The 21,339-nt window shown below is 40.8% G+C and overlaps 1 protein-coding gene across 7 annotated transcripts in view; it reads left to right on the top strand.

Annotated features, from left to right (window-relative positions):
• SLC9A9 (solute carrier family 9 member A9) overlaps positions 1-21,339 on the top strand; it is a 687,543-nt gene that overhangs the window by 519,949 nt on the left and 146,255 nt on the right. The gene's annotated exons all lie outside the window — the stretch shown is intronic.

Genomic DNA, 21,339 nt, shown 5'->3' with positions numbered 1-21,339 from the left:
CTGGCTCTTTATATCTTTCTGTACCATTCATGCTGTTATGTTTATAGCTTTGCTCTTGATTGCAATTATTTCATGAATACTCTTAAGAGCTATTTTTCTTCCCTGAACAGAATAGATGTTTCTGGTAAGTAAAGTCCTTTAATTGTTTCTACCTCCAGTTGGGGGGATGGGGGTGGGAAATCTTTCTTTCCCCAAGACCCTGTCAGTGGGATCACAACATGCCTCCCATCATTTAACCAGGGATTTCCCCTGCTTATACAATTTAACTTGACCTACTTTTCTGCCTGCTGAGCTGCCTCAGGCCTCAAATGTTCTTCTAGTAGAGATCAGCTGTTTTCTGGGTTAAGTCTTAGATCTTGAACTCAATACAATGTCCCAGTGCCTCAAAGGAAGCAGGATACATTAACAGTCTGAGGGAGCTGGATATGATAGGGCTGTCACCGGGTGTCCCTTCCCTCCAACCACCCTGTATCCATTGATCACCATTCTGGAATCTGAGCTGAGGCCACCGACCAGAGTGGTTCTGGAGTGACTGTTTCATTCTGAGGGGAGGGGACTCACAAGTGACTGTAGAAAGGAATGTGGGACTAAGAATCAGGAAAATATGATTTGCTGCAAGGAGCAGTGTGTCTTTGGGCAAATTGTGTCATGTCTGGTGGCTTCAGTGTCCCTTCCAGTGCTAATGGTCTATGATTCTTTCATTCAAAACATAGCAGCTGCTAAGTGGAAGACACTGTGGCTGGAGCAGTAGTGGGGAACTGAGGCAGACCTAATCCTGCCATCGTGGACCTTATGAGTCTAGTGGGAGAAACAGGTTGAATCAATTGTGAGATGATAATATTCTGGCAAGAGCTATGCATGAATGGCACATAGTACCATGAAACATCACAGGGAGATCTAGCTCCAGCCTGGCTATGTATAATCCAGGGAGTGGGGGAAAGCCTTTAGAAGGGAATAATGTTTAAGTGTTCTCATTAAAGATGCGTTAACTAGAAGGAAGATGGCCCCCAGGCAGACTCCCTCCAGACAGAGAACCAATGCTCACACAGATATGGTCAGCACATCTCAGCTGAGGATGCTCATTTCCCTGTGATGAGCATTTGCCTTCTCTCTTGTTGATCCATTAGGAAACACACCAGCTGACCTCTGGATCAGAGATGGTAAGCCAGAATGCATTTATACCTAATTAGCCACAAATTACAGTCCATGAAGAGGAAATGTCTTATTTTGCTGCATTAGACCAAGAACCAGGGCAGCTGTACTTTTACTGTTTCCTCTTCCATCTGCACCATGAAGAAAGCAAGGGAGAGGAGAGGACCTTGCTTCTGCTGTGATTTTCACAAATCATCATCCACAAAGTGGAAGGGACTCATTGGAACAGGACAGTTACTCACCTATCATTTGCTGATGGACTGAACAAGACCTAGCTGAAGCTGTTTTGCATTTATAGCACTTTCCACCTGAAGGCCTCAAAATGTTTTTTGAGCAGTGATGGGCAACAGGGCCTCATGCTAATACTAAATGCTCTCATAATAAATTTTCACAGACCAGGCTCTGGCTCATTAGCCAGCTGGAGTGAGGGAGGGGCACACCGGGAATGCAGCCGGGCGCTGAGACTGACAGTGGGGCTCTCCCCACAGACACCGAGCCACAGCCTCAGGCAGGATGGAACCCACCTCTCCCCATGCCAGGGGTAGCCCCCACAGTCCTGGTACTTGGAGAGGTACTGTGAGGGCTGACTGACAGGAATTTAGCACAAGAGAAGGGCAGAGAGAGAGACTGTAGGTAAACACGAAGGTGCTGTCCTGAGGAGCAGGGGAAGTACACGTGGGTTGGGACTTGGATACTGGTTAGTTAGAGATAAAAGCTGGTGCAGGGGACCTGGGTTGCTCATTCAGTTAAGCATCAGACTTCAGCTCAGGTCATGATCTCAACCGTTCATGGGTTTGAGCCCCACATCAGGCTCTGTGCTGACAGCTCAGAGCCTGGGGCCTGCTTCGGGTTCTGTGTCTCCCTGTCTTTCTGCCTCTCTCCCACTTATGCTCTGTGTCCCTCTCGAAATTAAATAAACATTAAAAAAAAGAAAAAAGAAAGAAAAGGTGTGCAATCATCTTAAAGGTTTGTTGCCAATGTCTATCACTTCCCTTTTTATCAAAAAAGGATGCTGTATTTTGTCAAATGCTTTCTCTGCATCTATTGAGAGGACCATATGGTTCTTGTCCTTTCTTTTTTGATGTGATGAATCATGTTAATTGTTGTGTGGATATTGAACCAGCCCTGCATCCCAGGTATAAATCCCACTTGGTCGTGGTGAATAATTTTTTTAATGTATTGTTGGAGCCAGTTGGCTAATATCTTGAGGATTTTTGCATCCATGTTAATCAGGGAAAGTGGTCTATAGTTCTCCTTTTTAGTGGGGTCTCTGTCTGGTTTTGGAATCAAGGTAATGCTGGCTTAATAGACAGAGTTTGAAAGTTTCCTTCCATTTCTATTTTTTGGAACAGCTTCAAGAGAATAGCTGTTAACTCTTCCTTAAATGTTTGGTAGAATTCCCCTGGAAAGCCATCTGGCCCTGGAATCTTGTTTTTTGGGAGATTTTTTATGACTAATTTGATTTCCTTACTGGTTCTGGGTCTGTTCAAATTTTCTATTTCTTCCTGTTTCAGTTTTGGTAGTGTGTATGTTTCTAGGAATTTGTCCATTTTTTCCAGATTGCCCATTTTATTGGCATATAATTGCTCATAATATATCACTTCCCTTTCTACACGAGTTCTCCTAGTCCTACCTCTGGCCCAAGTAGGTCCCCCCAAAGAGGAAAGGGTGTAAAAAGTGCCAAGTAGTCCTATTTTGTGTATAATTGTGTTTGCCCTCCAGGTCTATTAGTGGTTTGAGAGGAACAGAGAGAAGTATTCTCATGTGCCATTTTGGACTGAGTGACATTCAAGCGGGGAACCTTCGGGAAAGACCTAAATGGGGCTTCCTTTCCCCCCTCAAATCCTGCCACTTTACAAGCTGCTCTGGACACCTGTCCCAGATTTACATGGCCCTGGTCTTCATTCCAAAGTCTCATATCTTATGAAAAGCTTTATTTCATCCACTTTGTTCCTTCAAGATAATTAATTTAGAGAAAGTCTAATGTAGTAGGCAATGTGTTAGACTCAAGGTGAAGACCTCCTCCCTTGCTCCAACTTCTGAATTTTCCAAATATTTTGTAGTCGGCAAATGTTTTTAGACAATAGAGTTTTCTATAAAATTATATTTGGAAGTGGAAATAAATAAGCTAAGCATTGTTAATAGCATTAGAGAAATAAGAGCACCTGGGCAGCTCAGTCAGTTAAGCATCTGGTTCTTGATTTTTGGCTCAAGTCATGATCTCACAGTTCATGGGTTGGAGCCCTGGGTCCCACTCTGCAATGACAGTGCCAGAGCCTGCTTGGGATTCTTTCTCCCTCTCTCTCTGCCCCTCCCCTGCTAGTGCTCTCTCTTTGTCTCTTTCTCTCTCTCTCTCTCAAAAATAAATATTTTTTTAAAAAATAGTATTAGTTTTTTTAAGAAGTTTTCTTGAAATTCTCACATTAAAACTTTGACTTTGCTATCTTCTTCACCAAGAAAACACAAGGCTATTGGACTCAAGCTCTCTCACTATCTATCTACAAATGCCTTTCCTCCAACTCAGAGAAGTAAGGTGCATTGTGTTTATAATGGGAAAACAAAAAAACTTCTTTAAAAAGCAAAGACATATCAGACATGCATTCTCTCTTCAAAATGCTTACAAGAAAATCAAATAGAGAAAAGACATCCAAAACTAGAAATTTTTGTAATACAAAGTATATTATTAAATATAAGACAGGATTGAGAGGAATAAATGTTTTATAGGGGTCTTCATAGGGTCCAAGGGATTCCAGGAGAAGGGGTTTACTCTAGCTGAGGGATGGGAAAGCTTGATGACAGACAGGCACAGTTACCATGCCTAAAAAAAACAAAACAAAACAAAACAAAAAACAGGGATCCAGAGCTATAGACAAGGGCAGCATTGGGTGGCCAGGGAAAGATTAACAAGTAGTAACAGAGAGATCAGAAGGGGCTCATGGGATGGACCACATGAGCGTGGTTAGAATGAAGCCCAGAGGACATGAAGAAATGGAAGAGCTAAGTGTGGAGAGGTCATGGAGGATGCTGGGGATGGGGCTGAGGGATTTGATTCTGTGGGTAGGGCCACTGAGATGGTAGGAGCTCTACCTGAGTCAAATTGGCCCCACAGCAGAGGTTATGGATCGAACAGGGGAAGATGGAAATTAATGGAACTGAATCCAGGTGAGAGAAGAAGAGCACCTGACCTAGGGCAAGAGCCATAGGGATGGGGAGACCGGGCAGGCACAGGAAGCATTTCAGAGGGAAAATCAGCAGTTTCTGGAGAAGTAAGCACTAGAGAGGACTTTTCTTTTGACCTGTGCCCTCAAACTGGACAGGGCCTACAAAAAGAGGTTAAGGTGGTTAGTAGTTGCAATAGAACACTGGAAAGGAAAATTACAGCACAATGCAGAGGCTGGAAAGGAAAATTACAGGATTTTCTTTCATGAAGACGTCTTCAGCTCTGAGGAGCTGCAGGAGATGTCAGCACACAGAAAACTAAACATGAGATTTCTACATAAGCAAAAAAAGATAACCCTTTCTCTTTTTCCTTTCCTCTTTCTTTCTTTCTTTCTTTCTTTCTTTGTTTCTTTCTTGTGATCAGTCACTAACATCTATGAAGCAGTTACACTGTGTAGGAAACGAGGAGAACACAGTTCAATACCTAATCCCTGTCTTCAAATGCCTCTCAATGTATTTATGGAGATAGAACTGCATCCACATATATATGGCATCATATACCACAGTTCACAATGAAGGCTACCTTGAAAAAGGTGCTAGGACTTGAAGTGAGTTTGAGTCATTGCTTAAATTAGGGGAAATGATGTATGTAGGGGAGGAAGATGGGGATTATAGTATCATGCTTTTATGTGTCGTATACTTGACTTCTTATCTTGTTTTTGTGCCCATTTTAAAGATAAGAAAATGAAGCCAAGAGAGATTAAGTGACTTGTTCAAAGTCACACAGCCAGTTAGTGGCAGACCTGGGAAAGTCTAACCCAAAGGTCATCTGCAGCACATCACGCTTTAGTGAGATAGCAGGTAGAAAGGCATCTTAGATGAAAACTTGACATGCAAAGATACTGAACATGTAGACTATCGAAACTCTAAAGGTTTGATATGTACCTCCAACTTTCTTTACTTTCCAGTTGATTTTAACAAAGGTTTCCAAGAGATCCTTTCTGCTGCCAAGAATCTGTTCATTTCCTCCAGATTTGGGACAGGGTAGGACAAGATAGAAACACATGAGTAAATAGAATACAGATTCTTTTACTTTCTAGAATGTGTTTGAGAGTCAAACAGATTTATCTTTGTATTGTTCTCTGTGCCTGCCTCCTGAGGTTTGTAGAGTTAAGAGACACCCAAAATTTTATAATATCAGCAGATCTTGATTAATCTGGCAAACGCTATAAATCAAGTACCAGTGTGAAATTGGACACTAAATGTATTGGACGTTATTATAAAAGAGAGAAATTGGATAATTTTTACTCATTTCTATCTGAAAATGAAAAACCGCCAGGGTAATGAATCTCCTTGATCTGCTAAAATGCCTATCAGTTATAAAGTACTTTTCTATCAAAGGAATAAGGAGAGTTGAAACACACAATAAAAATTATTCACCACAATTTTTTGAATAAGGTAAATAAATCTCCATGCTGCTTGTAGAAGACTCCTCAAAAAGCCCAAGTGACCATCCCTTTAAACAAAAAGACAAAAAAGTTAAAATCAAGAGGAGCCCTTATTGCCCTAACATATTTGAGCAAAGGGAAGAAATCTCTGCAGCTACTACATCAATCGTCCATTTTTACATAAAATTGAGAGCAAACTTATCAAGTTTAAATCTTATGATCGAGTCTGGTGAGATTTTCATGAAAAGGAATGCTGGCCCAAGGGCTGTATTTATTTTTTTTTTTTTTTACTGTTTATTTTTGAGAGGGTGGGGGGAATGTGTGTGAGTGGGGCAGGGGCAGAGAGAGGGAGACACAGAATCTGAAGCAGGATCCAGATTCTGAGCACTGGAGGAAGATAAAGTGGGCCAGTGTGGCCAAAGAGCTAGAGAGTAGGAGACTGGCAGGAGCGGAGGTTGGAGAATTAATGGGGACAAAAAGATCGTACGGGCCCTTAGAGGCCATTATAAGGATTTCACCTTTTACTTTGAAAAAAATGAGGAGGCAGTGGACAGTTTTGCAAAGAGGAGTGTTGGAGTCTGGTGTTTTAAAGGAGCCTCTCCATCTGCTGTTTGAGAATACACTGTAGGAGGCAAAGATGGAGGCTGGGAATCAAATTCAGAGACAATGGAAAGAATCTTAGCAAATCAATGAATAATACATGGTTTTACATGCTGTCATTAGTGGTGTGTACAAGGCAAGAACACAGGGGAGAGTGTGCAAGCAGTTCTCCCAGGGGAGACTTCTCAGGGCTACAACTTTTGAATTGGAGAAAAGTGGTTTGGAGAAGGGAGAAAGGTGGCGGGAGGTGAGACAGGGGAGGTTTTGTGGTATCAGATTGTGAAAGGTCTTAAGTCTCAGGATCATTGCTTGTTATGAAACCAGGAAAATATTCAACTATACAACTTAAACAAATACAGCCTTATTTGTCTCACGCATTAAGATATGTGGAGGAAGCAGTCCAGAACGAGTACAGAAAATCAATGATGACAGTGATAACAGGCTCTTTCCATCATCCTTGTTGTGTTAGTTTGTCATGGTCATAAGAGACTGACACAGATCCGTGTTCCAGGAAGAAGAAGAAGGAAGAGAGCATGCATAACCCACAAGTCTGTCACCCTTTTTTTAATCAGGAAAGCAAATCTCCTAAAAACCCTACCCAACAGAATTGTGCTTCCTTATCTTTGGCCCAGCTGGGTCATGTGATCATCCCGACCTGAAAGATGGCTGGACAGAAGGGCTGGTGAACCAGGTATGTCAGTGACTGACAGCGACTGACTGCCATGAGTTCTTAATGCAGCTGATGCAAGTAAACAGGATGCTTCCCCAGAAGGCCACATGCAGTTGCACAGCCCCCCCACCTCTTGGAGCTTGGCTACGGTTGCCATGCTTCCTCCACACGGGCCCTGGGTGGGCCAGCTGGGGCGTCCGTATCCTGCCTTTTGTGCATGTCTGTGAGTATCACGGATTCAACAGTGGGGTCGGCCCCTGCACCATCTTTGGAATCTGCCTCTGTGGAGAAAAAGGATGCAGGAGTGTACATGACACTCAGCACTTCCCTGAGACTGCAGGGCTCACTTCTGTTATAAGAGGTTTCTGCCTTGTCAGCCTAAATGATAAAATATGAAGGCACATGTGTGGGGAGACCCATGGCTGTGTGATTGAGCCACATTGTGAGTCAGCGAAGCTTGATTCGGTGGCCTCAATCTGCTCTCCTTCACCTGAGGTGCCTAGTCCCATCTCGCATCACCCTCTTCCCAAATCCATTCTCCAAAAGGCTCTGATGAAGTCATTAACCCTGAAGTGCAAATGACTCATAAGACTGAAAATGCCCCCTCCCCTAGGTGTGTCCTCATTTTAATAACTGCCAAGGCCCTGTGGCGCAGGCCTAAGTGTGGCATGAGAGTACTTGGTTTCTGTGCCTAGCTCTGCCTCTCACTGCCTCATGAATCAGCACATCTTTGGGCTTTAATTTCCTTATCTGTAAAATAACAGATTTGGAAGAGATTACCTCTAAGGTCTATACATTCTGGCATGAACATAGGATACTCTGTGACTCTGGCCTTGGCTGGCACTTAGCTGCCATCATGGGTGTAACTGATACAGAGGCTTTGTCCTACACACTCTGTGATGACCAGGATGCCACGCACTCTGCTTCTCCCCCTGTGGAGGCGATCTCTTTCCAGGTGTCTCATCCTTCCTCCCAGACCTTTGCCTGACTTTCTAAAAGTGGGTGTCTGGGTTTGGACAGTCATGGAGAGGATCTGCCTGTTGGTGTCATTCACTGGGCCATCAGCTAATTGAGGGTAGGGACATGTCTGGGTCACCATGGTGCTTCATCTGGCATCTAGCACAGTGATGGCACATGGCAGGCAGTCAAGAAATGTTTGTAAAGGTGAAGTGCTCTCACTGTGTTTAGAATGGTAGCAAGGGGAGACCTCTCCTCTCCTCTCCTCTCCTCTCCTCTCCTCTCCTCTCCTCTCCTCTCCCTCCCCCTCCCCTCCTCTCCCTTCCCCTCCCCTCCCCTCCTGGAAAATAGACTCAGTGGGGCTTTGCCTTCTACCTTCACCTGCTTTCTCCCTTCCTCTTCCCTCATACAAGGCAAAGTCTTTACACACAGTCATATTATGAGTCCCAAGTTGGGCCCCTCACCTCAAACATCATCCAAACATCTTCACAATCTACATAACTGCCTAAGTTATCATTTGATTCAGTTTCATAGTTTAAAGGTATTACTGTTTCAAATGTCCCATTAATAATAACAATAAATACTTGTAACACCTTTTCAAGTTTTCCAAGTCCTCTCATTTATTCTACCCCAGCTCTCCTGGGAGAGGTAGTTTCTCAAGCCTATATCAAGCTGTGGCTTCTAAGAGATGAGCTGACAGCCAGCTAAGAGACCCTGGGGGGAAGGAGCCGCAGGAGACATGCCTGAGAGAAATATCAGCATTAAGTGCCAGCAGCCGGGCAGGGGACAAGGATAAAAGATGAAATCTCAGAAGCCAAAACACATTTCACTGTTCCACTGTTGCCTTGTGCTGGGCTCAGTTGTAATAACTACGTCTAAGCCCTAAATTTTCTGAAACCAGCGTTTCTACCCACCCCTCACACCACCCCATTCCCTTTTCATCACATAGCACCTGTCCCTGTTCAGCTACTTGACCTCCTATCCTAAGTTGCCTCTAGCCCTGTTTTCTAACAGGTTAGGGTACAAGTAAGAAGTACCTTACTTGATAATTGTTAAAGGCCATTTACTCCTCTACACAAGATGCCCTGATACAAGAGGAAGAAGATCCAAGAATAGCTTGTTTTATTTTAAAGGGGTTTACTTTATTTTTTTAAGTTTATTTTTTCTTTATTTTTTTACATTTTTTTTAACGTTTACTTATTTTTGAAGGAGAGAGAGACAGAGTGTGAGCAGGGGAGGGGCAGAGAGAGAGGGCGACGCAGAATCTGAGGCAGGCTCAGGCTCCAAGCTGTCAGCACAGAGCCCGATGAGGGGCTCGAACCCACGAACTGTGACATCATGACCTGAACTAAAGTCGGATGCTCAACCGACTGAGCCACCCAGGCGCCCCTTATTTTTTATTTAATAATCTCTACAGCCAACCCATGACCCCAAGATCAAGAGTCATATTCTCTTCCAACTGAGCCAGCCAGGAGCCCTCTAAGTATAATTTTAAATACTTAAAAAGTAGCCTAAATATCTAAATAATAATAATAGCTTTAATTATGTGGCAAAATATGGCAGTTTCTTTTCTTAGATTTAGTGTCTGAGGCCACATAAGGAGGTATATAGGCAACTTCAATAATCTGTTATATGCATGAATGCATTACACAGGCATAAGTTTTGCCATTATTTCCATGGATATTTTCTGGGCATTTAACCCATTTCATGCCTTAGCCTGGCACAGAGTTAGCAAATGAAACATTCACTAGGAATCTCATCAGCATTGATTGTCAATCAGGATATGAAGAAATTGCTTTTCAAGCCTCTTTTACTTCATTTCTATGGATTTTTCTTTAAATCAAAAATTGACTTAACCTTGCTTAAAAGTCATCATGTTTTGTAGATACAAGTAGACTATAGTGATAAAAGCACAGGCTCTGGGGTCACCTGCCTGGATTTGAATTCCAGCACCATCACTTTCAAGTTCTGTAGCCATGGCCTAAGAACTGAGTACAGTCTCTTGGCTGAGTTAAATGAGTTTCTATGTGGATAGTATAGGCAGTACTTAAAAAAGTGCCTAGTACCTAATAAGTACCTTACAAATGTTAGCTCTTATAACTATGAACAGTCATCTATTGTTAAAACTTAATAATTTCCATTTCTAGTGCCTTTTTCCAACAAGGCATTGCTTATTATCCAAATTATTAGCTTCCTGCGAATAGGTTGTCCACATAAGGGTGATCACAAAAAGTCTAGCTGACCTTGAGTGAAAACAGTTTCTTATGCATACTACGTGTGTGTGTGTTTGCAAAATATTAAGAATATGAGCCTACACTGAGATAAAATTATTTAGGGATGAATAAGAGCAACAAGGGTGGTTGGAATGGGGGGTATGCAAGAATATTGCTGCCACATTTCCCAGAAATGGAGAATCAATGAACTCTGAGCAGGTTATTTTAAGAAAGGAAACTGATAGGTTTCCACAAGATGCTTCTTATAAACCCAGATCAGCTTGGAAATTTCCAGTGGCTTAATTGGGAGGGGCCAAAGTGGTTCCACACTAGTGAGTGAATATAAAAGGGTTGATTAAAATACTTTTTTAGTAGTTCATATCCTTGAAAGTAAAGTCTCCACTACGACCTGAGCCAGTAATAGTCAGTAAACAGCTAATTACATTATAACGTGTGTTTTTTAATTGTTAATTATAATAAAAGAAGCAACAACCCAACAATAATTTGCCAGTCCGTACATCTGTGAAGTTTAAATGGGAAAATTGCCTCTTGTCTCAGCAAGGATGTAATTGATTCTTGGGCACTTAACAATACAATACCCATTGCTGCCTGTTCTTTCTTCCTTCAAAGAGCTGACACCATTATGTCACTGATATAAATGGAATCTTGACGGTGCATCAAAAATGCTCTGCCTTTTTCGGGGGAAAAAAAAATCCAATGTGGCTATTTAGTTAGGACCAGGGGCATATTCAAGTGGGCATCCCAGGGTCAAAGTTAGAGTTCAGACCCGTTGGAGTTTTTCACTCTTTTCTGTGAGGTGGAGTAGAGCCCATCTTGTCATATTAGCAATGGTCATTGTGAACCTCTAAAGCATTTTAAAGTAACATTTTGAAAGACTACTAAATGAGAAATCGAAGAGGCTTTGTCAGAGGCCATCTGCTCTCGTGTCAACCAAAGTTGACAGGAAAAGAACTCAGGGCTCTTAAACTGAATTTCATTAGTGGAGATGAACCAAAAAATATACACTGAAAGAGACTTGCAAAATACTAGCCTTACTCCCCATCCCCAAATTCAACTCTTTGTATTGCACTATTATGGCTTGAAATTAAATATCCAAAAGGCAGAAAAGAATTAAGTTCAAAGAATCAACATTAAAACGCTATCTATATTTCCTTTCCAACCAGAACATTGTTTTCATTTCAGTTTTTAAATTTGCATTTTTAATTGAATTAGCCATTTTTAGTAGTGGATATACTTTAATCCTTTGTAATAGCAATGCATGTATATGTTTAAATTGCTTAAGAGACATCTTGTCAATGTGATAATCACTTTGTCTTCATACTAATGCCTATATTATTCCCAACACAATATTTGGGCCTGATACAATGATTATGTATAGTCAAAAAACAAACAAACAAACAAACAAACAAACCCTAATCCCCATTAGGCCCCACATCAAAATTAGGTATATATCCAAAGATTATAAACATATTGGTGTTATTTTAAATTTCCTCAGTCTATAAAACCTCTAGCCATCTGCCTGAATAATACAGTTGACCATACAGCAAATGTTTTCTAGCTGAATTATATTTGTAGCTGAAGAAGTCAGAAGGGACACATCAGATCTTTCTCCCTGGCATGTGCCCTGAGGGGAAAATGGATCCCAGAGAATCATGTTGTTGCCAATATGTAATAAAAACAACAAACAGTATTAAGCCCTGATATTAAGTACTTTTCAGTTCCCAATGCATTTAAATCCACAAGGATCCAATATTGGTGCTTTTATTATCCCCATTTTACACACCAAGAAAGTAAGTCACAAATAACTGAAGTTCACATAGCTAGTAAGTGGCAAAGCTTATTCAAATCTGGAGGCTGTGTTTTTAACCACTTTACTATAAACCCTGCATGCAGCACCCGTGTTCCTTTTTTATTATTGTTTTTGTTTTGAGGTTTTTATTGTTTCAGAAGATAACTTTTTTTAAAAAATGTCAAACTTAAAACCAGTTGCAAGTACAATACATATACCTTTTTTTACCGAACCATTTGAGAGTAAATTGTTCACCGGATACATCATCACCTTGAAATACATTAGCATATAGTTCCAACAAACCAAATATTCTCCTACATAACCACAATACAAACACCAAGATCAGGAATTTAACATTCAAAACATTTCTTCCATCTATTTCTCACACCCCACTCAAGTTTTACCAATCCTACTAGTAATGCCCTTTGAAGCAGAAGGCTGCAGTTCAAACTCATGTGTTGTGTTTACTTGTCACGTCCCACTGGTCCCTTTTAATTGGGAGCAGTTCCTCAATCTTTTAGCTTTAATGACCTTGATACTTTTGAAGATTTCAAACCAAATATTTTGTAGGGATCTTTCATTTGGGGGTATCCGATAGTCCCTCATGATTAGATTCAGGTGTTGCATGTTTAGCATGAATATCTCAGAAGTGATCCTGAGTTCTTCTCATTACATGCTCTCAGGGGGCACGTGATTTAGGCTTGTCACATTGTTGGTGATACTCACTTTGATCACTTAATAGAAATGATGTCAACTAGGTTTCTCCACTGTGAAGTTACTCTTTTTGCCCTCCATAATTAATAAGTGTTCTGTGGAAGGCACTTTGAAGCTACGTAAATATTCCAGACCTTACAAACTTTGAAGTCATTTATTTATATCAGCGAATGACTTGTGCTTTTCTATTTTATTCAGTGGATTATAATGTGTTACTACTATTATTTATTTCTGTGCTCAGATTGTTTCCAGTTTGCCTGTTGGGAATCCCTTCAACCTGTCTGCTCTGGCTTTTTGATATTTTTCCATCATTTTTAGAGCACTTCCTTGTGATTTGGCACAATGAGATGTATCAGGCTTATCTTGCACCCTCCCTACTCCAACCTCCACTCCTCCAAGGACTCTTCAATCCTTTTAGTGAACAATGGTATTTAGAAACCAAGATCTGGTGTTTGGTGTGCTCATTGCTGCTTCAAGGCTGGCTCTATAGGTGGAAAGGATTAGGAACTTATATGTGTGTGAAAAAAGAGACACACAATGTTCATTTCTATATATGTTCATTTGTGCATAGAGAGTTCACACCAATACCTTCAGTTCTAGTCCAACACCATTTTAGTTTCTCTTTCCATATTTTTGACAGTAAGAAACCTAATAGTCCATGTTCTCAAACATTCTATATTATCTGCCCCGAGACAGTCAAGGAAAAAGAGGAAAACTGGACTAAAGATGAGAAAAACTGGGACTCAGTCTTGTGTCTCCTCTTCAATAGCTGTATGGCCTTGAACAAGTCACTTAACTGCTACCATCAAACAGCTATGACCATAAGTATCCATTTCAGGAAGTCATACAGGATGGAGGTCAGAGCAGAGAGGCTGGGGCCAAACTGGCTCTGACACTCGCTAGCTGTGTGACTTTGCAAAAAGTGACTCAACGTCTCTGAGCCTTGTTTTTTTTTTTTATCTTTAATGTAAATAATGCTGCCACTAAATTTCCCAAGTTGTTGTGATATTTAAATGTATGCAGAACAACTTGGCACAGTGCCTGGTCAATAGAAACAATCAATAAATAATTCTTTCACCTTTCTCTTCACCACAGTGTTAAGTAATAATAAATAACAATAATAAATACCATAATTATATATATACAGTAATAGAAAGCCCAACACAAGTTAAAATGATCATGTAATTTCTTAAGTGCCATCTAGTGAAAACTTTCTAAAATAACAAATGAGTATAATAAGTTGCATTTTTATGGCCTTTTCACCCTCTCTGAATATCCCCAAGGTGACATAGAACTAGGAGGAATAGGTGACTGCTCAGGCAATGAAGGATATATTTAAGAAAATTCTTCTAGAGAGTTTTAACTGCCATGTTTAACTCTGTGTAATAATAAATAATGATGGCTTTAGTTAATTGAATGTATATTATACTAGGAAGTTTACAAGCTGATTGCTAATCCCTACAACATCCCTGCAAGGAAGGTATTACTTCCTCCTTTTGTAAATTAGAAAACTGCAGTTTGGAAAGCTTAAATGTCCTCCCTGAGGCAGCACCACCAGTAAACAACTGGGTCCAGACTAGGTCCTATGTATTAGGGGTTCCAAACTTGCCTTCTCTCCATTCAGCCAACTGTCGCCTTACCCATCATGAGAAACACTACTAGGATGTGACCTTGTCTGGTTGATGCTTGGAGCTCCAGCCATATCCCATTTGGTCAAAGAGACAAATTAAAGTTGCTAACACTGAACTCAGAACATCACCTCTAGTTCCTAGCATTCTATACTCGGAAATTCAAGAGCTCAGTGACTAGAGTCCTTGGCATCTTGTTGCCAGAGCAATTCTCCAACACAACCAGACCAGTTGGCATCTGCTCAGGAGCTAAAAAGGCTCCCACTGAGGTTAAAATAAATTCAACATCATTGACCTGTTTTTTTTTCTTTACATAGCTTGTTTTTCAATCAGCTCTTGTGTCTACGGGTGCTTTGGTCATCTTTATCTCATTTGCACTAAAATGGGGTAGGCCTTTCATAAACATATATTGGCCAGCTTGACAGATGATACTTGTAACTTTATCCTTAATGAGTGGGGAGTGGGAAGATAAATACAGCATGATAGGAAGCTAAGGAAATGGTACAGTTAGAGGCAGGTAGATCTATAAATTTTTCAGAAAGTCAATCTTTCAGAAAGACACAAATATTTAATTTACTTATTTTCAAGGGTGCATTAGAGAAGTGCAGAGCATGGACTCCAGAGGAAGGCTGCCTGGATTGAACACTAGCTCTGATACATACTCACTGTGTGACCCCATGCAAGTTATTTATGCCCTATCTGTAAAATGGGACTGTTGTGAAAAATGAGTGAGTTCATATATGCAGAGTGCTTAGAACAGTGGCTGGTACCTAGTAAGGGCTTTATAAATAGGAGCCTTTGTTATTGCCCTGTGCCTTTGTTGCTTTGGCAGAAATTAAGCTCCAAAAGGATAATGAAAAGAAAATATAGGACCCAAAGCCACATAAACTAACAAAATGAGTTCTTTGTCCAAAGCATTCCACAAATTAAATTACCATAAACTGGTAATTTAAACATGTAGTCTCAGGGGAAAGGAACAAGGGAATAAAAATGAAGTTGCACCAAGGTGAGAAGACTCTAATATATTGCCCTTTATCATTAACACAATGTGTTACAGAAAAAAAATTGGCACAATTGTTGCCTATAAAAGCATACTTTAGTGGACAGTGGACACACACCCCCACACAAATGAGGGCAATCGATCAGAAAGCAACTCCCTACTTTCTCCGTGCTTTCTCCCTGCCAACACCCGGGCTGCTGAATGTTGGAAGAAATTCACACAATCAAGCCTCTGTTTTCACTTTAAATTCATGATCTCAAGACTCAAATTGGCACTCAATATTGCTTAGCAAGCTTACTAGATTTCTCTAGAAGGTTCATTTTCCCCCTCCTTTAGACATCTAATTCATTCCTTCTCCATCTCTCACAAACACAACACAGCCCTTCCTGCCTGCACTTATCAACTGATGACCTTGGTTCACACTTCATTGAGAAAACAGAAGCCAACAGGTATGAACCCCTTCACCTTCAACTACCAAACCTGCCATCCCAACTTCGCTTGCGCCCATCTTCTTCTCCTGATACAATCAACAGCATTTTCCTTTAGAAGTATGTGCCTAGGCCTGAGCTGCCCATGCATCTGCTGCAGGAACTTCCACAAGTCCTGTGCTGAATTTGAGGAAGAGGGTTGGCAAAAGATAGTGACAGACAACATTGAGTCTTTACCACATGCTAAGATTTTTTTTTTAATGCATACATTAACTTTCTTGATCCTCCACAGCAAGGCTACAAGGTAGATGGATTAGATAACAAAGGCACAGAGTGGTTAAGCAACCTGCCCTAGGTCACAATACCAGTAAGTGAAGAATTCAGACACTGAATTCTTAACCCAGTACAGGCTTACCAAGAAGACTGGGTAGCAGATATGGGAAAAAGAGATAATAAATCATGAATTTTTATGACCTTTTGATGCTCAGAACAGAACCTCCTGCTGGGTCAGCTTCCTTCTTGGGGGAACTGAGTAGGAATTAGCCAAATAGAATGTCATGGTAGAGACGCACAAGAAATGCATGTAATGAAGCTCCTTTGACTGAGAAGAGACTACAGAATCCCAACACCTCTTCTTCTGAAGGCCTCCCATTGTCCCAGCCTCTGCGACTATCACATCAAGCAAGGATGTGCTTTTCCCAAAGTTAGAGTCCCTCTGGGCCTTGGAGGCTACTCTCCCACAGGTTAGTGGCTGTACATGCAGAGTTATTGAGGGGTGTCTTAGTCTGCCTGGGCTCCTGTAACAAAATACTACAGACTGGATGGCCTAAACCCCAGAAATTTATTTCTCACAATTCTGGAACCTGGGAAGTCCCAGCAGATTCAGTTCCTGGTGAGGACTGCCTTGCAGATGACCTTCTTCTGACTATATCATCACATGGCTTTTCCTCAGTGTATGCAAGTGGAGAGGTCACTTCCACCACTACTCCTCCCCCTCTTCCCCCTCATCACCCTCCTCCCCCCCTCCTCCTCCTTCTTCTTCTTCTTCTTCTTCTTCTTCTTCTTCTTCTTCCTCTTCCTCTTCCTCTTCCTCTTCCTCTTCCTCTCCTTCTCCTTCTCCTTCTCCTTCCACCAATGCTATAGGATTAAGTCCTCATTCTTATGTCCTCCATAGTCTTAATTACCTCCTAAAAGTCTTATTTCCAAATACAATCATATTGGGGGTTAGGACTTCAATATATGAATGTTAGGGGAATACAATCCAGTCCATAGCAAGGAGTATTTCAAGTCTGCTGTCATCATTGCTTCTTCCCTGAGAGCAGTGAAACAAGGTCACCTGGTTTGGAAAGAGCTTCCTAACCCAGTAAAAGACTTGTCCCTTCTCTTTTCTATGGTAACCCTTCCCTGAGCTCTGCATTCCATCCTCTGTCATTTCTCAGATTTTTCCTCCCTCAGCTCTCCCCTCCCCATCTCCTGCACCATCAATATCTCTCTTTAGATTGGATGGCTAATGTCAACATCCCAAAGTGTTCTCCCACACCCCATTCCACTAAAGTAACTCTGTCTTCATTACCTTTCCCCATCCTGCTCAGGTAATGCTACAAGACTCAGAGAATGAACCCAAGCAAAATGGCATTTAGACTCTTTTCAACTAGTTTCTATGAAGAAACTATTATCACTAGGCTGTAGTGGGTGTCTAATATATACACATAAAATTTATACATGCACACATATACACACATACCCACACACATAATGCATATATATGGAATTATACATACATATACAAGTATATATACATATATATATACATATGGGTATACACACATAAGCAGACATGGCTACACATGTACACACAATTAATAGATACAAACACACTTATTGACAGATATACACACAAATATACTCACACATACACAGATGTCTATAAAGATATACACATATACACACAAGTATAAAGACATACACGCTTCACACAAAAGCACATATATACATACACATACAAACACATGCAAAAATACACAGATAGTCTTGAAGGGGTTGTGAAGAGGAAAAAAAGAACTGGAATACAATTGTAAAAATAAATGGTATGAAGTTCCAAAAGGAATAAAATATCAGACTGAATCTCTGCCTTTTCACTGAATACTGACTATTCAATTTCAGCACATTTTTCAAGAGGCTGCTATGTGTCTGGCCCTAGGTAAGGCACTGGCCCTTAACTTTAAATGGTCTATTTAAAGCAACAGCGTACTTTAATGGAATTCTTAAAGGGGACAATAGGCTCCTCTCCAGGAAGAGCTGCAGTATATTCTCACCCAAGGAAAGCTGCTTGGAGCATGCTAACACATCTTTACAATAAACACACACAGATACACAGTTAATAATACTGGTCTCTGTATTTTAATGCCTTCAACATGGCTTCCAGAGCAACAGCAAAAAAAATGGCACCAGAGATTAGCTACTTCAAGGAGCCCCCAAGCAGAGAAATAGTTAGACTAGGTCAAGATTAGACTGTTGCTCATCCAACAGCCTTTTCTTTGCTCATTCCCAAGTCACACAGAGGTCTGGTAAGTTCCTGTTCTTCTCTCCTTCCATAGCACACCCTCCTTCTGCACAGGGGCTCCTACTCAGGAGAGTGTCCAGCTTCTGTCTGAGTGGGAGTTTGCCACTGGGACGAGTAGGGCAAGTCTTGCTTCATTGTAATGAGTCACCTTTGAAAATGCCTTTGATAAGAAAAGTCTTTTCTTGTGCACTTCATAGGACTACCCCTTACTTGCTTGTCTAATCTTTTTACTTCTTTACATGATGCATGTTTTCAAACTTCCTGCAGTATCAGAGGCATTTCCCCTTCAAAGTTCATCTCTTTAATGGTTCATGTACAACATGCCTTCTGAAAAGGACAAACTTCTAGGATGTGCTGCTAAAGCCAGCCATCTTTTACGTGACTAACCTTCATGCTTGAGGATAAGGCTCTGCATGAAATTCAGTGGCTATGACTGACCATGGTCCCTGTTACTCCACATCCCATTGCTCTTTGTACAGTAATGCCTCAATGGGATGGAATAAAATAATTGGAAGTCCTTTGTGGGATTCAGAGGGCTTTTATGAAGTTGGAAGCCTGTAAACTGCTGCTCAGGCTTCATTTCTTCCATTAAACTTCAGCAGATCTTTATAGCTGTATCTCTCACCTATGGTAAGAAAAGGTCAGGATTGATCTACCAATTTCCAGTTTAAATGTTTTCCATTATCAATTCAACCCTACAAAGATTGGGCACTCATTTCATGGAAGACACTACAGGAAGAGATAGAATGTAATAGACCTGGAACTTGCCTTCACGTTATTTAGGGTTTGGGGTGGGAGAGGGAGAAAAGTACACAGGTTATCTAAGAAAGGGAGGCTGTGTTAAGTGCTGTCACTGGGGAACAAATAGGAGAAACAGGAGCACTGGGGAGTGAGGAATAGATTCCAACTGAAGCTTCTTGTAAAAGATGGTACCTGAATTAGAGAATGAGAAGGATGCCAAAAGTCAAAGATGGGGAAAGTGGAAGGACTTCCAGATGAAGAGAATAGGTACATCAACACAGAAGGGAGAATACATGGCATGGGTTTGGAGAACATAAAGTCTAGGATGACAGAAAACATAGAATATAGGATACGTGGCCTGGTTCAATGCATCCAGCTTGAGGAGGGCTCAAAGGATTTAGGGTTTGGACATTGTGCTACAGGAAATGGGGAGGCTCTGGATGTACTGGGATTATCATGCCTGCACTTTAAAAAGATAACTTGGAATCAGAGAAAGTGGCTGCCAGAGAAAAAGCATGGTCCTTGTTCCCTGCCCTTTTCAATCCCTTCTCTGGAGTCAAAAGTGAGATTAGAGGCAGAGTCCAGAGGACACTTCAAGGGGAGAGCATATTGCGGACTTCTGGTTCCATGGTGTTCAGCAAGACCTGCTGCCCAACAGCAGAGAAGGAGCCTGAAAGCGAAGGCCTTGCATTTTGTGGCTCCTGGAAGAAGCCCATGTGGCAGATGTCTGTCTCTTAGAAGAGGGGCTATGTTGCTCCTGACCACAGGTATGGAATGCAAAAAGATCACCAGATCATACTCACACTCTTGGACCTACATGGGGTTTCTCTGATGAGCCAGACTGATCTGTGTGTTATGTTGAAAAAGGATTCAATCAGCACCTCAGCAAAAGTTATCAGTTTGCTTTGTTGCTGGCTACAGGCCACAAAAATGGACACTGGCATGCCTCCTGCCCCCTGTTCTGCCATCACTGATAGAACACCCTAACAGTCTGGTCGGTACAGATATTGAGAGAGCACACAAAATGAGTAGGTAATGAAAAATTACAGCCCACTTAAGGGGATTCTGTAACTAGAGGGAAAAAGACTACACTGAGCAAGTAGAGCTGGCAGCTTCATTTATAGTAGAACTAATAGAAGAGAGAGAGAGAGAGGACATTAATAAAAGTAATTAGAACAAAGATGTAATTGGAGCACAGAAAAGCCTTTCCGGAACTAAGAACGATATTTCTGAATTTTAAAAGTTCACTAGACAATTTGAAAAAATGAATGTTCACTGCTGAGAATAGAATTTGTGTTCTGGAAGATCAAGTTAAAGAAACATTTCAAGACACAGAGAACTACCCCCCAAAGTAAAAATAGGTGGAACAAGAAAAGAGACTCAGAAGACCAATCCAGAGGATTTACCATGTTAACAATGGAAATGCCAGAGGATATGAAGTAACAAGTGCATGGGAAGTACTAAATGCATGGAAAGTACTAAGCAAATAATGGAAGAAAATATTCCCTAACTGAAAAAATACTGGGTTCTTCAGATTATAGTCCCTGCTGAATCCTAGAGAGGATGAATTAAGAGGGAAAGCAACAACAAAATCCTAAGACTTACTCTGGTGAGATTCCTACATTTCAAAGGTAGGAAGCAAATCTTACAGACCTTCTGACAGAAAGAACAGATTATACGTCATCTGGAGTACTAGAATCTAAAGAATACTGAATTAACACATATAGAAAGAAAGAAGGATTATTAATAGAAACAGATCATGATCCTAAAATCCTATCCAGCCAAAGTATCATTCATCCAAAAGAGAAAAGAAAGAGTAATATGATAGGCTCCATTCTCTAATTATAATCCAGTAACATTGTAAATCAACAATAAATTATTACCAAAAATTTTTGATTTGTTGCAAAAAGAAACATTCTTTTGAATTATCTTTGGTATAATAGGCAAGCTCTAGCTAAAATTTATCATTATCTAGAGACTAATAAAAAAAAATACTTCATACCAAAAAGGATAGGACACAGCTAAAGCTGTGTTCAAAGGAAAATGTATAGCTTTAAGTGCTTTCAGTATATTAGAAAAATTAAAACAAAAATAGTGAAAATAAATAAAATATGCCTATTCAGCTTTAAAAAATTAGAAAAGGAATAGAGTGCAAAAGAAGACAATTCCAGCAGCAATGCCCTGGGATAAAGGGTGAAAATAATTCTACAGTAAAGTGATAAAAGCCTAAAATACAGATGCAGCAGGATCAAAAAG

This window comes from Prionailurus viverrinus, chromosome C2, assembly GCF_022837055.1.
Source record: "Prionailurus viverrinus isolate Anna chromosome C2, UM_Priviv_1.0, whole genome shotgun sequence".
NCBI classification, from domain to species: Eukaryota; Metazoa; Chordata; class Mammalia; order Carnivora; family Felidae; genus Prionailurus; species Prionailurus viverrinus.
This window is presented reverse-complemented; position numbering and strand designations above follow the sequence as displayed.